At 42.0% G+C, this 16,547-nt stretch overlaps 1 protein-coding gene and 2 long non-coding RNA genes across 3 annotated transcripts in view; 1 reads left to right on the forward strand and 2 right to left on the reverse strand.

Annotated features, from left to right (window-relative positions):
* LOC141088328 (man(5)GlcNAc(2)-PP-dolichol translocation protein RFT1-like) overlaps positions 1–16,547 on the reverse strand; it is a 382,865-nt gene that overhangs the window by 204,408 nt on the left and 161,910 nt on the right. The gene's annotated exons all lie outside the window — the stretch shown is intronic.
* Positions 1–16,547, forward strand: part of LOC141088330 (uncharacterized) — a 250,127-nt gene that overhangs the window by 157,746 nt on the left and 75,834 nt on the right. The window lies entirely within an intron of this gene.
* Positions 178–3,132, reverse strand: LOC141088376 (uncharacterized). The gene is made up of 3 exons (XR_012231936.1): positions 3,073–3,132; positions 352–437; positions 178–260 (listed from the first exon to the last, which is right to left on the reverse strand). It is a non-coding gene; the product is annotated as an uncharacterized lncRNA (long non-coding RNA).

The following is a 16,547-nucleotide window of genomic DNA, read 5'->3' on the forward strand; positions in this document are numbered from 1 at the left end:
CAATTATGGGTTGTTATCATCAGCAGTTTCTGAAGCCAAGAGAACAATGACTGCTAATCATGGGGCAATGGATGCTGTATTTGATAGTATGGTATTTATGGCCTATATTTGGGGTTGTGCACATATATCAGCCTGGAGCTCCAAGTAATGACCCTATAATCTACTCACATTTCTGAGATGTCTGTGTTGGATTCTGGGGTACACTCTGGAGGAGACTTGGGATCCTCCTTGTTCATCCTACTGGTAGCGTTGGTACAGAGCTAAATGCAGACAACAAGAAGATATGAAATACATAATTTTACTTTTATAGGCTTTTTTTTTTACTTTTTTATCTATTTTTCTCATACTTACTTTAGAAAGCCATTCAGAAGAAGATGTAAAATTTGGGTAGTTATAGCTCTCATTGTCTTCCTCATCTGAGACCAGATGTTCGTCATCTACAAGACATAGGTAATGAAATACTTTTAAAGGCTGTCAATAAAACAGTAACCATTTATCTGTAATAGTAATGACAACCAATTGTCTCAAACTATGGTAGACGAGACAAACAGCTGCTTAGTCTAGATGACATCTCCTTCTACTTACTGATAGAGAAGCTTGTGCCCACATTTTTTTAAATCAGATAATTTTTTATTAAGCATAAGAGCATTGAAAACAAATATCACTTGTCACAAAACAACGTTCATTTTACAATGTTTTCCTCCAGTAACTTACCACTCCCCCTCACGCTCAAGTAGACCATTCCAGAAACAAACAGATCCCATATTGTCAGATATTGGTTCAGTTCACCATAAATTTAACACAACATTCCTGTACACTGGTGTACCATTAATGAAATCTGTCCAACCACGGCTGACATATTTTGTGAAAAAGTTCCAGTTTATTTCTCTTGGTGTATATACTTTTTCCAGTTGTATTATATCGTCCATTTGAGCCATAAATTCACATCTGGACGGAGGCTCCTCCCTGATCCAATATTTAGCAATCAATTTCCTTGCAATAAATAATATTCTTGCAATTACATTTTTGGTCATACTGTCAGTTACTAACTCCTCCACATACCCCAGTATACATATAAGCGGGTCCCTAGGGACTGCACACCCATACACAACTCCAATACAGTTCAGCACAACAATCCAAAAGGCTGACAGTCTGGGACAGTGCCAGAGCATATGCAGTATACCTGCCTGAGATTGTGAGCACCTCGGGCAGTCAGAGTTCGACTTCAACCCAGTCTTGAATAACCCATCAGGGGTTTTATAGATCTTATGGATCACGTGCAATTGTGACAGTCTCCCAGGTTCACTCATAGATATCTTAGGTACGTACACCAGAATAGATTCCCAACTAGCTCCCATTTCCTTTTAGCTTTAATAGGGTGATCTCCCAAGAACGTGTGTAAAAGGTCCCTATACACTTCCAATATTGCCCCCTTGTTCCACTATTTTTAAGTATAAAATCTAATCACTATGGTCCCTCCTCTATACTGAGACTGAAACGCATGTTGAACCCATCTATACTGATATAGAATTAACCCTGAGAACTGAAATTCCTCTCGTAGCACTTTGAATGACTTAAGTTTCCTCCAGTAAATTAAATGATCTATCAAACTAATGGCTACCTCTTTCCACTCCTCAAATCCCTTCATATGTCTGAACTCCTGGAAATAACTGTTACCCCAGATAGGCGAGAACCTAGTAAATCCAGTGGCCCCCCTAATCTGTTTGGTTTTCTGCAATACCTTATGGATGTCAGGAATCCCGACTGCACTTGCTCACTGGGCCAGTGCTTGAGTCCTGAGTACAAAAACAGTGCTCAAAGATACCTGTGGAGCAGGGCAGCAGCGGTGACGATGCGTGATTCAGAGTATCAGGACCTGAAGCATGTGACTGCTGGGGGCATGACCTAAGCTCCACAGTGCTAGGAGCTGCAGGGAAACTCCTAGAAAGGTAACTACAGGACAATGTTACCAAGGGGCATAGACAGAGACAGAAACCAGATGAAGCCGGGGTCAAAGAACAAGATAGCAATACAGTACCAAAGGGTTAGACAGAATGGATAATCAGGAATTAGCAATAGATCAGAAAACCAGAACGGGCAATAGACGGTACAATAGGGGCAAACTGTAACGGAGTAACGATAGCCAAGCCAGGAGATCAGAACCAGAAAAGACAATAGTACCAAAACGAGAGACGGAGTACAGAGTGAGGGGCCGGACCAGGTCATACACGGGAAGCAAACAAGCAACGCAGAATACACGCACACCAGGGGTCAGACACACCAGAACAACAGTATAGCTGACAGAGAACCCTGGTAAAGAGTGAGTATAAATACCCCTCCCAGATCCAGAAAGAGGCCACATACACTTAACCCTGTGAGTGCAGGGCAAGAACCCTGTTCAAACCATGACAATGGATAATCATAAGGTTAATAGTCTGGTACCGAAATCCCAATTTTTTTTGAAAATTCCCGCCTCCAGACCCATACTTAACACCAATGTCTTAATTAGGTGCCTCAAACATCCAGGTATCTGACCCATCCCTAACACCTCCCCCCATCCTTTAAGGTGCTGGCATTGTGCAGATAGAAAATATATCCAGGGATTGGGTAATGCAAGCCCCCCTTCTTCCTTCGGCCTCTGCAATATTTTCTGTTTGAGTCTCGGACTCTTCCCACCCCACACCAGATCACCAAATAATTATTTTATCCTATGAAACTTGCACATTGGAAGCCAGACCGGGGAATTATGTAACGCATACAATAACTGAGGCATAACAATCATCTTGAGGAGGTTTACTCTGCCCACCACCGATAGATGTAGATTATTCCACACTGAGACTTTGGTATTCGTATTCTTTGCAGTAACGGGCTCAAGTTGAGTTCCTCAAACCTCGTCAGTGGAAGCACTATATGGATCCCCAAGTACTTAAATTGCTGAACTACCTTTAATTTAGTACCTGCCTCCACCTCCCCAGTACAATCGTCATCTCCATCAATCGGCAAAAAACACGACTTATCCCAGCTAATCTTCAATCCCGAAATAAGACCAAAACCTTCAATTAATATCATTACCCTTCTTAGGGACTCCCTGGAATCTGCCAAGAAAAGCTGCAAATCGTCGCCATATAGAGCGATCTTCTGCGCCCATGTTTGACGCAAGCTGAGGCTTCTGACTTAAAAGGTTGTTAAAGTCTAAGTCTATCAGGAATGGATGACCCTTGATCTCAAATGCTCCTGCTGGAAAAGACAAAAGAAAAGTGTTGCGGATATTGTCAGAGACTGTTCCATATCTGAACTGTTTAACTTAATCTAAACTAATGAAATTTACATGAAGGAAAATTACTGAAAGTCATATGAAGAATTAGAAATGGATGAGCTGATAGAGAAGTGCTGATTCTCATGGACATATGTGATATGTTCTATGTGTAATAAGCAAATTGTTACCTGTCCCAAGTCTTCGTTCAGGATTTTTTCTGAGCAGTTCTGTGATGAGGCACTGAGCATCAAAGGGGGGAACGGGATTACAATCCCAACGTATGTCTCCTGTTATATGGAAAATTACAGAAAATAAAACATCTTTATTGGACTGTAAGATAAAGCAAAGGAAATAAGTAAAACAATGTAACTAATCAAAGCAAATGATCGGATTATTCCACTTACCATTGACAATATTATTAAAAATCTCTGTTTGGGATTTCCCATAAAATGGTACACGTCCCACAAGAAATTTATGTAGTATGATCCCCATTGACCACCAGTCTACAGGTCTTCCATAGTATTTTTTCAGGATGACCTCTGGGGCTATATAACATGGGGTGCCCAAGACCTGGAAAGCAACAGAAGAAGGAGATGAGATTGATGATACCATTATTATGACAAGTTCTCACATAAAAACACAATGACAGAAGATAAAATATCAGTGGAAAAGTTCTCTAGAAATGAAGAATGCAGAGAAGAAACAACAGTGTGATGAGATTAGTAAGAACAAGCCTCGTTTCTGTAAGTGATGCCGACCTCATGGTCCCGGAACTCTCTGCTGATGTCTTTTGCTAATCGCTTGTAGATGTTGGTTTTTGGTGTCATGACACCAACTTTTGAAACCCCAAAATCTGTAACTTTAATATGTCCGGCAGATGTTATCAGGAGGCTGTGAAAGAAAAGATGGTTTTAACCTTACAGACTATGTGATAATAAATGATAACTTCCATTATTATACTTCAGGGGGCACTTACTTCTCTGGCTTCAGGTCTCTGTGCACCACCCCATAGCTGTGCAAGTATTCTACAGCAACAACCGCTTCTGCAAAGTACAAGCGGGCCAAGGGGACAGGTAAATGACCCATGGTGTTTAATAGGGTCCGACAGTCTCCACCTGTAGAAAAAAGGAAATATGACCGGTGAGGGGTTTATAAAGCAGACCACCGTGATGTGTAATGAGAATTGAGCACAGATATTTGGCAGGAAAGACTGTATACAGTTATAATGAATAGTGCACATAATATTAGACTAAAGTAGTGGTGAAGTGTGGTCCATGTAACTAATAACATAAAGTGATATCACATCTTGTCTACAGCTGAGGAAACTGGAGATACTGGCTTCCTCAGTGTGGACATACGGGGGAGATCACACAGACAGTGGCGAACATAAAAATCACAGGGCCCCATAGAAAAAGTTCTAATTAGGCCCCTAAAAATAATATCTTTCGAATCCCCTTCGTGTTCTCACCAGCAATACACTTTTTATGGCCATTTCAAAGTATGATGGCCTCAAGCATGCCCCCAACCACAAACACGGAGTATGGTATCCCCACAGTGAATCCTCCTGCCTACCGTATCACCCCACATATACAGTGTCAGTATGATGCCCCCACTTAGTATAGTGGCGCCCACAGTGCCTATACTCAGTATAACGTTCCACACAGACACACAATATAATGGTCCCCACATGTCTCCTCTCAGTATGATGGCCCCTCACACATAAATTTGAACCCTAACACAAAATGAGGACACCCATATAGAATAAAGACCCCCCAGAGCACACCACTCAGTATGAAGTCCGCACCCAGTATAGGAGCATTCACAGCCGGCAAATCAGTATCGTGGCATTAGCAGGCTCCCATAGCCTCTCACACAGTACTATGTCCCCCACAGCCACCCAATCAGTATTATCACCCCTACAAATGCTGACATTAAAAAAGCACTATTCACCTGGCCCCATTCCCACAGCACGCTGCTCTGGTCAGTACAGTGTGAGTACTGAGACTCCACACTACAGGCGGGATGCTGTGACTACTCTGCACCTCCAGTATACGGAGTCTCAGACCACAGTCTCACAACCACGGGCTGAATGGTGGATCGGGGGGCTTTTGGCTTCCTGAGGCACCATTCTGTTCATCAGTATTCTCATTCTGAGGATGCGGCTGCTCTGAAATTGTGATGATAGGAGGAGTGATGTGGCCCAATGCCAAGTGGCGCCAAGCCTCCTCTGACTCATGGGCCCCATAGTTCCCCTGCACACTGATCAATGGATTTCCGTGCAGCTAGGTAATATATAACCTATAGGAAATGTTCTGTGGTGATGGAACCAACCACCTGGACACATCCTAATTATATGTGCGGTGATAAGATGTGAGCAGGCATGGAGTGACTAGAATATAATGCATATGTGTCCTACCTTCCACATACTCCATGACCATACAGAGGTGAAGTTTAGTTGGAAAGGAGCAGAGCATGGAGACCACAAAGGGACAATCAGCGAATGTTAAGATGTCCCTCTCAATAAAAGCCAATTCCACCTTTTTTGGAGTATTCAGGTTCTGCTTTTCCATTGTCTTCATTGCAAAGACCTGGTGCAAGTCTTTATGGCGTGCTAAGTAGACGGACCTGGAGAAAAGGACAATCCATGGTTAGTAATCAATCCTTAATAACAGTCCAGCCGTAGAAATCATTCTACGATCTTCTGTACTAATTCTTGAAGTCCGTCACTGGAAATAAATTTCTAGAAATTAATAAAGTAGCAGAACATAATGTAACCTGTTATAGGTCAGAATGCCCCGCTGTATATAAATGAGCTGAATAGTGAGAATTAGATGTGGACAGTGATGTGGACTCCGATCATTTCCCTATGATAACACTGAATGGCAGAGCACAGAGGCAGAAGTGTTGTCATAGGGAACCCTGAGAAATGTGGATTATACCAACAGAAATCTCACCCAAAAGTTCCAGCGCCGATCAGTTTGGTTGTTTCAAAGTCGCTTATATGCGGCTTTCTCGCTGGGATCAATGATTCGATCGCTCCCTATAAGGAAATAAGAAATGATATTCAGATAAAAAAAGCTGCAAGAAAAAAGCTCCAGAAAACTTCTCCCTCCAATATTATGTCCCAGCTGATATACAGCGATTGACTGTAGGGGACGATACAAGCAGAACACTCCGCAGACACGGATGCCATTTAACCCCTTAACGACCAGGGGTATTTCCGTTCTTGCGTCTCCGTTTATTGCTCCCCTTCCTCCCAGAGCCATAGCTTTGTTACTTTTCGGTCAATACGGCCATGTGAGGGCTTGTATTTCGCGGGACAATTTGTACTTTTGAACGACACCATTGGTTTTACCATAACCTGTACTGAAAAATGGGATAAAAATTCTAAGTGCAGTGAAATTGCAGAAAAGTGCAATTCCACAATTGTTTTTTTTACCGCGTTCACTAAATGCTTAAATGCTACAGCTGACCTGCCATTATGATTCTCCAGGTCATTACTAGTTCGTAGATACCGAACATGTATAGGTTCTTTCTGATTTAAGTGGTAAAAAAAAAACCATCCAAAGTTTGTATAAAAAAAAAAAAGGCGCTGTTTTTCGAGACCTGTAGCATTTCCATTTTTCGTGATCTTGGTCGGGGTGAGGACTCATTTTTTGAGTGCCGAGCTGATATTTTTATTGATACCATTGTTGGTAGATACAAAGTTTTGATCGCCCATTATTGTATTTTATTGCAATGTTGCAGCAACTAAAAGAGTGTAATTCTGGCATTTTGATTTTTTTCGCTTTGTGACATTTACAGATCGGATTTTTTCTTGATAGACCTTGATAGATCGGGTGTTTCCGAGTGAGGCGATATCGAATAAGTGTATTTTTTAAATTGTTTTGAATGGGGAAAAAGGGGGGGTAATTTCAACTTTTATATTTTTTAAATCCTTTTTTTCTACTTTTTACTTGCTTCAATAGTCTCCATGGGAGACTAGATGCTGGGATCATCCGATCGCTTGTTGTTGTGAACTCATTTTCTGGTTTACCTCTGGCTTCCGGTGAGGGTGGTGGAGATGGCTATGTTGACAGACGAGTCATGAGTTCTCCATCCGGGCTCCCTCTGGTGGTGACAGTAGGTAATGAAGCTGATCTAAATTGCAGAGACCTGCCACCTGAGGAGGACTGTGAGTGGACATCAGAAATCTCTGACTGGATTTAAGACAGCCGACTCCCTAATTTTGTGCTGGTGATTTTCTCCTGCCCCGAGGTTCTGGTTTCCAGTTCTGTTCCTGCCTTCTCAAGCTAAGTGTGCTCTGCTATTTTTCACATGAGATTTGGTCTGGTTTACTCAGTTTTTGTGATCAGCCAGCCCCTGCTGGGGCTGTGCTGAATTTCCATTCTTATGTCTCTGTTTATGCCAGTTTGCCTTTTTGTCCCTGATAAGATTGGTCTCTTTTTGCTCTGTCTTCAGAATACGCAAGAGTGCTGATATAGGGAATTGAAGTCTAGCGACTTCAGGGTTTTTGTTATCAGAATGTGTTGGACATTTCTTGGCAGGGTTTTGTGCATGATTGCAGACAGCATCTTTCCTTTCCTGTCCTTTCTAGTTAGTGTGGGCCCCATCCTTTGCTCAGCCTTTTTTTCTATCTGTGTTTGTGTTTTCATCGTCTCACCGCCAATACATGTTTGGGGGCTGTCTATTGCTTTGGGGTCTGCTCTGGGGCAGTTTAGATTTCCCCTTTTCTTGCTTTAGGCTTATTTAGTTCTCCGGCTGTGACGAGGCATCTAGGATCATCGTAGGTACGCTCCACAGTTACTGCTAGTTGTGTGGATAGGATCAGGGGTCTGCAATCTGCTTAGTTACCAACCTCTCTGGTTTTCTCGGGCTTAGTTTGTTTTTGTTTTTCCTCCTCGGTGACTCATTCATAACAGCTTGTGTTACACAAAGCAAATATGCTCATCTACTCTGAGCGTCGACCGCTGGGCGGCAACAATAGCAGTTTGGCAATGACAGCCAAAGAGGTCTTCTGAAGACCTCGTATTGTCATGCAAACCCTTCGGCGATCCGCGGTGATATGACACGGGCGCCAATGGGTGGAGCTAAGACGCACTTCCATAGCAGCCATTTAAATATGCCGATGTCAGAGTTTGACAGCGGCATTTCACATGTTAGCCGCCACAGGTGGATCGTGATTACACCCGCGGCTGTTAGGAGCACATGACAGCTGATCAGATGAGCTGTCATGTGCTGGAATAGATGGGGGAGGCCATGGGCAAAGCACGTCATAGGTCGTTAGGGTGTTAAGGGGGATCCTCCATACACCAGAATCATTGTACAGTGCTGAATAATATGGGAGATCACAAATGAAACCTTAAAGGGAATCTGTCAGCAGGTTTTTTATGTAATCTAAGAACAGCATGATGTAGGGGATGAAATCCTGATTCCAGTGACGTGTCATTTACTAGGCTGTGTATCGTTTTATTAAAATCAGTGTTTAATCAGCAAGAGATTATCACTATAGGACTAGTCTTGTATCACGTAGTCCTATTGCTCTATGTAACCCTGCTCCCACCACTGATTAGAGGATTTCTGCTTATTCACAGTGTACTGTATCCAGACAGCGGCCAGCCAATGGTGTGGGCAGGGTTATAAATCGCTCAGGATTCAGAGCTCTGCTAGATCTGCATCAGAGAAAAGTGTGACTGCTGCACCCAATAAAGAAAGTGACATTGTTGGAATCAGGGTCTCTGCCCCTACATCATGCTGCTCTCAGATGGGTAGCAGAAACCTGGTGCCAGATTGTGTTTAGTATAAGTTCTATTATCTAACACAATAGCATCATTTATATTTAGAACAGAGATCTCCCATGGTTATATGGGGGATAATACTGGACGTGTCATTCACACTCCATGATCTGGTGACATACAGACATCCCCTTCTATGATACTCACAGCGTCAGGTTCTTGGATCTCCGGGATCGCATAGATTCCACTATCAGGAATCGCCAGCACTGTTGGATCTAAAATAGTGATGAAGAGATGAATAAATAAAATGTATTAGACAACATCAATCCTACATACCCAATACAGCAATATAACGGAGAAATGGCGGGACGTCTGTAAATGGGATTATTACTGATTATATGGGGATTCTAAATATGAGGCAGTCATCGCCTTTACTGTACATGTGAGTGATGGGAAAAGAAAGCTCAAGCAGAGAAGCCATATGCATATTAGCCTGTAAGTGCACTAGGGGCGTGTCACTGCACTCAGACGTTTTCTTTCACGCCCCCAGTGCACTTCCACCCAGGTTTGTGTATGGCTTCTACGTTAGATTACTCCTGACTGAGATATTAGATTTCTAAAAACAAAAGGGATCTTTTCATTAGAGGGTAATGGGCTGTACAGTCAGACCGGTACTTCACATGTAACAGGCTGACAGGTTCCCTGTACACAGAGTACAGTAAATCCACCATTATCCCCTGTTCTCTAGAATATCTGGAGATTCCGTCTAGAAGGTCGGGTGATCGGCTTACCTGTGGTCAGATCGCTGGTCAGCTCCCGCTGACTCGTATTAGGGTCAGGGGTCATTCCCGGGTGTAGATTTTGCCCATCTTCGGTGTCGCCTTCTGCTGTTTCCTAATAGTTATATTATATAGATTTAATATGTGGAAGATTTCACTAAATCACCAAATGCAGAAATCAGGAAGAACTAAACCTGCATTTACAGATGCAGCAATTGTAACTATACAGACAATGCGCCATGTTGAGAACTTTTCTCATTCTCTCATTTAGGTGGATTAAGATAAATTAAGATTGAAAAATCAAACGTTCAGTGTAAACTTTGACTTCTCTGCCCTGTGACCCCAGAGCCGTGTTACCTGCGCTCCTTATATCAGGGGTACTTCATTCATTACAGTATTAGGGGGAAATGCTTTACACTGCAGCTCCTCTCCACAAGTCCAGATTAATATACTTTATAAGAGACTTGTATACACAACATCTCTGTAATATCGCCTATTATCTCAGCTGCAGCATTTATAATCAGGAAGATAATAGCGCTAGACAGAGGCGGAAATACAGACGTCCCGCCACTGAGCTGTGACTACAGAATACAGACTGCCATCACGGGGGAGGGAGCAGCAGAGACTAGCGGCCATAAATATGCTGTGCCTGCCAGGAGCTGACAGGGAGGCCTGTAAGATCTAACACCAGATCTTCTGATATCTGACTGGTGATCTGGAGAAGATCAGAAAACAAGGACGTGTGATAGAGAAGAAGACGGCTCCTTACCAGGCGTTCCGATGAGCGGGCCGGACGTTCCAGTGCAGACAGGACTTTTTGGGCGAGTTCCTTAATTAAAGACAAATCGCCATGTTGAAATCTTTTTTCAGCCTATAAAAAAGAAAATAAATCAAAATGAAAATCCTGAGATGAGAAAGGTCACATTGGAGGCGGCCATTTTATGTGCCATTTGCTCCTCTGGCGCCATATCTGGGCATTCATTGTGTTTTATATTGGAGGAAAGAAGAAACTTCTATCCCGTCATTATTATCTATTATTATGGAGAAGATTTGTGCGGAGCGTCCGCCACTTACCTGCTGCAGTAACATCCTGATGTTCTGAGATAAATCGCTCAGATACTCTGAGGTTAGTTGACCTTGGTTGAATTTGGTCAGGCAGTCCTTTACCAGCGGCATCACCAGCCGGTGAGTGAAGCTGAGGACGCCATCGGGTGGTAGAAGCGCAGTGTCGGGGTTACTGTCGAAAATAATCCCCAATAGTGGGTCTGCCTGAAAGTTATCTAGAAGATAGTCATCCATAGCGAGTAAGTGCAAGTGCGCACAGTCCACTAGCTATAGAACCAAAAAATGGCACCAGTGACACTGTGTGCATTGTATAAGTAGAGACTGGGTTCCGTGATGTCATAATAGCCAACATCATGTGTGATGTCATAATGGACAACATCATGTGTGATGTCATAATGCCGACATCATGTGTGATGTCATAATGGAATCTTGGAGTAGAATCTTCATGGGCGGCTCTGTAGGAATAGATGCTGCCTAGCAATTCTGAAAGTGGAAAACCATGGAATGAATTATGTCTCCATGTTATTACGGCCGTTCTATGTTATTTCCAAATAGAACACAACCAGGATAAGGCTATGTTCACATGTTAGAAATAAAACACAAGAAAGGGGGACTCAAACCCAGAGTGCCAAGAAAAATGGGGTTATTACTTATGTAGATATAGTAGAAAAGCATAAATATAGTAAAATAAATCCCACATTTAATTAGCAGTGCTGCGAAAATGGACCTTAGATGCAGAATGGACAATCGGAAAGAAACAACATAAAACCACTTTTGATACTTTGGACTTTTAGTCGGTGTTTCTCTTGTGGTTTTATATGTTCACATGTTGCATTTTTGCAGGATTTTATTCTACCCCTAAAACCAGAGTGGTAGCAGGAAAATCGCTGCGTACAATCCTCGTGTTTTTGCAGCGTTTTTAATTGTTTTGCTTTTTCATTCATTCATTTGAATTGGTGAAAAACTCTGCAAAACTGAAAGAATTGACAAGCTTCAGATAAAAATGGAGAAAAAGAAATGCAGCGTGTGACTGAGAGTTTAGAAATCTCTTCTCTAAGCTGGTGCTGTAAAATGCTAGGGTTTTTTTCGTAGAAGGAAAACAGAAGTTATATCAAAATTATGATCCAAAAAATATCAAGGGCCAAGCACAATAAATAAATCCCGTCTGTTTCATCAGTTTCTCAACTGCAAGAGAAAAGTGAACAGAAAAAGCACAAAGTAGAAATTTTTTCAAAATCATAAATTGCAATTTTTATTAAACAATTGTAATGAAAACAAGTAATGAAAATAAAATAACAAAAAAACAAAAAAAACAAATGCCTCAGATATGAAGGACGCTAATGGCTGGAGACACCTTTACACACACTTTGCCAACATTAATATATTGAAAGTGAAGATATAGAAATATCTCAAATGTGAAAGAAGAGGGGTACAGTCGCCTATAAATAATCTTCCTGAAGTAGGATTAGAACATCATTAAAGTGCCTGTGCTGAGGTAGGAAAATGACTGCCTAAGTCCAGCAACATATATGGAACACCCACATGATCAATTAACCCCTTTACCCCCAAGGGTGGTTTGCACGTTAATGACCGGGCCAAGTTTTACAATTCTGACCACTGTCCCTTTATGAGGTAATAACTCCGGAACGCTTCCATGGATCCCGGTGGTTCGGACATTGTTTTCTCATGACATATTGTACTTCATGTTAGTGGTAAAATTTCATTCATATAACTTGCGTTTATTTATGAAAAATATGGAAATTTGGCAAAAATTTTGCAATTTTCCAACTTTTAATTTTTATGCCCTTAAATCACAGAGATATGGCACACAAAAAACTTAATAAGTAACATTTCGCACATGTTTACTTTACATCAGCACAATTTTGGAAGCAAAATTTTTTTTTGTTTGATAGTTATAAGGGTTAAAATTTAACCAGCGATTTCTCATTTTACAACACCATGTTTTTTAGGTACCACATCACATTTGAAGTCACTTTGAGGGGTCTATATTGTAGAAAATACCCAAAAGTGATACCATTTTAAAAACTGCACCCCTGACAGTACTCAAACCACATTCAAGAAGTTCATTAACCTTTCAGTTGCTTCACAGGAATTTTTTGAATGCTTAAAAAAATGAACATTTAACTTTTTTTCACAAAAAATTACTTCAGGTCCAATGTTTTTATTTTACCAAGGGTAACAGGAGAAATTGGACTACAGAAGTTATTGCGCAATTTGTCCTGAGTATGCCTATACCCCATATGTGGGGGTAAACCACTGTTTGGGCGCATGGAAGAGCTCAGAAGGGAATGAGCTCCATTTGACTTTCTCAACGCAGAATTGGTTTGATGCCATATCGCATTTGGAGAGCCCCTGATGTGCCTAAACAGTGGAAACCCCCCCCACAAGTGACACCATTTTGGAAGCTAGACCCCCCACGAAACTTATCTAGATGTGTGATGAGAACTTTGAACCCCCATGAGCTTCACATAAGTTTATAACGTACAGCCGTAAAATTAAAAAAATCCTATTTTTTCCACAAAAATGATCTTTTCACCCTCAATTGTTATTGTGATGTCACGGGTGACTGGATACACCACCTCCAGCAGGGCGAATTTCTATGACACCCGTGACCCTGGATACACCGCCTCCAGCAGGGAGATTTTAAACAATGTAACGTACAGCCAGATGCACCGCCACCAGCAGGCTTATTTCAGTAGTTACATGTGTATCTGGATACACCGCCTTCAGCAGGGTGAATTTACAGAGATAAGGGAATCACCAGGGAAACCGATACAATGGAGGGCCCTACAATAGGGAACAGAGACGTGGAGACCTCCTGCACTCCCCTGAGTCAGTGTCTCTACACTCCTGACAGTCCCTAGGCAGGTTCCACACCTGGCGACGAGCAGGATACCTAAAAACCCTAGCTCGCCCTGCACCTATCCCTTTCTAATGAATTGAATGGTGCAGAAACTAATCCCACCACTGCACTAAAACACACATAAGGAAAGTTACAAACAGGGAAAAACCACTTAACTTTGCTCTGTTGCTATTGCTCCCAGAAACAGAGTCCAGCAACTGAGTGCAGCTTTCCTCCTGAATAGCTGCTACTTCACTAAAGCTTTGTCAGAGCTGCACGGAACTCCTCATTGTTGCTCCTTCACCACCAGGACTCTGACTGAGCTGCAAGGAACTCTTCTCTAGCTCCTTCCTCCGCCAAGGATGGTTAGAAATGACCAATATCACCAACAGTGAGTGAGACCACCTGACTCTCCTTTATAGGCAAGAGCCAGAGCAATCACACCTGCTAGTGATTCCCGTGTAATAATACTAGCCACCACCGGGGGCAAAACTAGAACTAAAGACACCACTGTCTATTGACCCTAATGGCCACCGGGGACAAAACTAACTTAAAGCAACTAGCTTAACCCCTTAAGCCCCAAGGGTGGTTTGCACGTTAATGACCAGGCCAATTTTTACAATTCTGACCACTGTCCCTTTATGAGGTAATAACTCTGAAACGCTTCCATGGATCCCGGTGATTCTGACATTGTTTTCTCGTGACATATTGTACTTCATGTTAGTGGTAAAATTTCATTCAAATAACTTGCGTTTATTTGTGAAAAAATGGAAATTTGGCGAAAATTTAGAAAATTTTGCAATTTTCCAACTTTGAATTTTTATGCCCTTAAATCACAGAGATATAGCACACAAAAAACTGAATAAGTAACATTTCCCACATGTTTACTTTACATCAGCACAATTTTGAAACCAAAATTTTTTTTTGTTAGGAAGTTATAAGGGTTAAAAGTTGACCAGCGATTTCTCATTTTTGCAACACCATTTTATTTTTACGGACCACATCACATTTGAAGCCACTTTGAGGGGTCTATATGATAGAAAATACCCAAAAGTGACACCATTCTAAAAACTGCACCCCTTAAGGTGCTCAAAACCACATTCAAGAAGTTTATTAACCCTTTAGGTGTGTCACAGGAATTTTTTGAATATTTAAAAAAAAATGAACATTTAACTTTTTTTCACTAAAAAAATAATTCAGGTTCAATTTTTTTAATTTACCAAGGGTAACAGGAGAAATTGGACTGCAAAAGTTATTGTGCAATTGGTCCTGAGTACGCCGATACCTGATATGTGGGGGGGAACCACTGTTTCGGCGCATGGCAGACCTCAGCAGGGAAAGAGCGCCATTTGACTTTTTCAATGCAAAATTGGGTGGAATTCAGATCGGACGCCATGTCGTGTTTGGAGAGCCCCTGATGTACCTAAACAGTGGAAACCCACCCAAGTGACCCCATTTTGGAAACTAGACCCCCCAAGGAACTTATCTAGATATGTGTTGAGAACTTTGAACCCACAAGGGCTTCACAGAAGTTTATAACGTACAGCGGTACAATTAAAAAATCATATTTTTTCCACAAAAATGATCTTTTCACCCCCAATTTTTATTTTTCCAAGGGTAATAGGTCCCTAAAAGTTATTGTGCAATTTGTCCTGAGTACACTGATACCCCATGTGTGGGTGTAAACGACTATTTGGGTGCATGGCAGAGCTCGGAAGGGAAGCAGCGCCATTTGACGTTTTTGGCTGGAATTGAGATCGGACACCATGTCACGTTTGGAAAGCCCCTGATGTACCAAAACAGTTTAAACCCCCCACAAATGACACTATTTTGGAAACTAGACCCCCCAAGGAACTTATCTAGATGTGTGGTGAGCACTTTGAACCCCCCAGTGCTTCACAGAAGTTTATAACGCCCGTACGTGAAAATACAAAAATCGTATTTTTTCCACAAACATGATCAATTAGTCTCCAATTTTTTATTTTCCCAAGGGTAACAGGAGAAATTGGACCCCAAAAGTTGTTGTCCAATTTGTCCTGAGTACGCTGATACCTCATATGCTCATATGTGGGAGAAAACTACTGTATGGGCACACGTCAGGGCTCAGAAGGGAAGTAGTGACGTTTTGGAATGCAGACTTTGATGGATTGGTCTGCGGGTGTCATGTGCGTTTGGAGAGCCCCTGATGTACCTAAACTATTGAAACTCCCCACAAGTGACCCCATTTTGGAAACTAGACCCCCCACGGAACTTATCTAGATGTGTGGTGAGCACTTTGAACCCCCAAGTGCTTCACAGAAGTTTATAACGCCTGGGCGTGAAAATAAAAAAATCATTTTTTTCCACATAAATGATATTTTTGCCCCCAATTTTTTATTTTCCTAAGGGTAACAGGAGAAATTGCACCCCAAAAGTTGTTTTGCAATTTGTCCTGAGTATGCTGATACCCTATATGTGGGGGTAAAACACTGTTTGGGCGCATGGCAGAGCTTGGAAGGGAAGGAGCCCAATTTGACTTTTTCAACGCAGAATTGGCTGGAATTGAGATCAGACACCATGTTGCATTTGGAGAGCATCTGATGTGCCCAAACAGTGGAAACCCCCCAATTATAACTCCAACCCTAACCCCAACACACCCCTAACCCTAATCTGAGCCCTAACCCTAGCCCTAACCCTAACCCTAGCCCTAACCCTAGCCCTAACCCTAACCCTAACCCTAATGGGAAAATGGAAATAAATACATTTTTTAAATTTTATTATTTTTCCCCAACTAAGGGGGTGATAACGGGGGGTTTGATTTACTATTTATGGCGGTTTATATGTTTGCCGGCTGTCGCACGCTAAAAGAC

The sequence above is a fragment of the Dendrobates tinctorius genome, unplaced genomic scaffold (genome assembly GCF_039654945.1).
Source record: "Dendrobates tinctorius isolate UK_male_01 unplaced genomic scaffold, ASM3965494v1 ptg000038l, whole genome shotgun sequence".
Classification (NCBI taxonomy): Eukaryota; Metazoa; Chordata; class Amphibia; order Anura; family Dendrobatidae; genus Dendrobates; species Dendrobates tinctorius.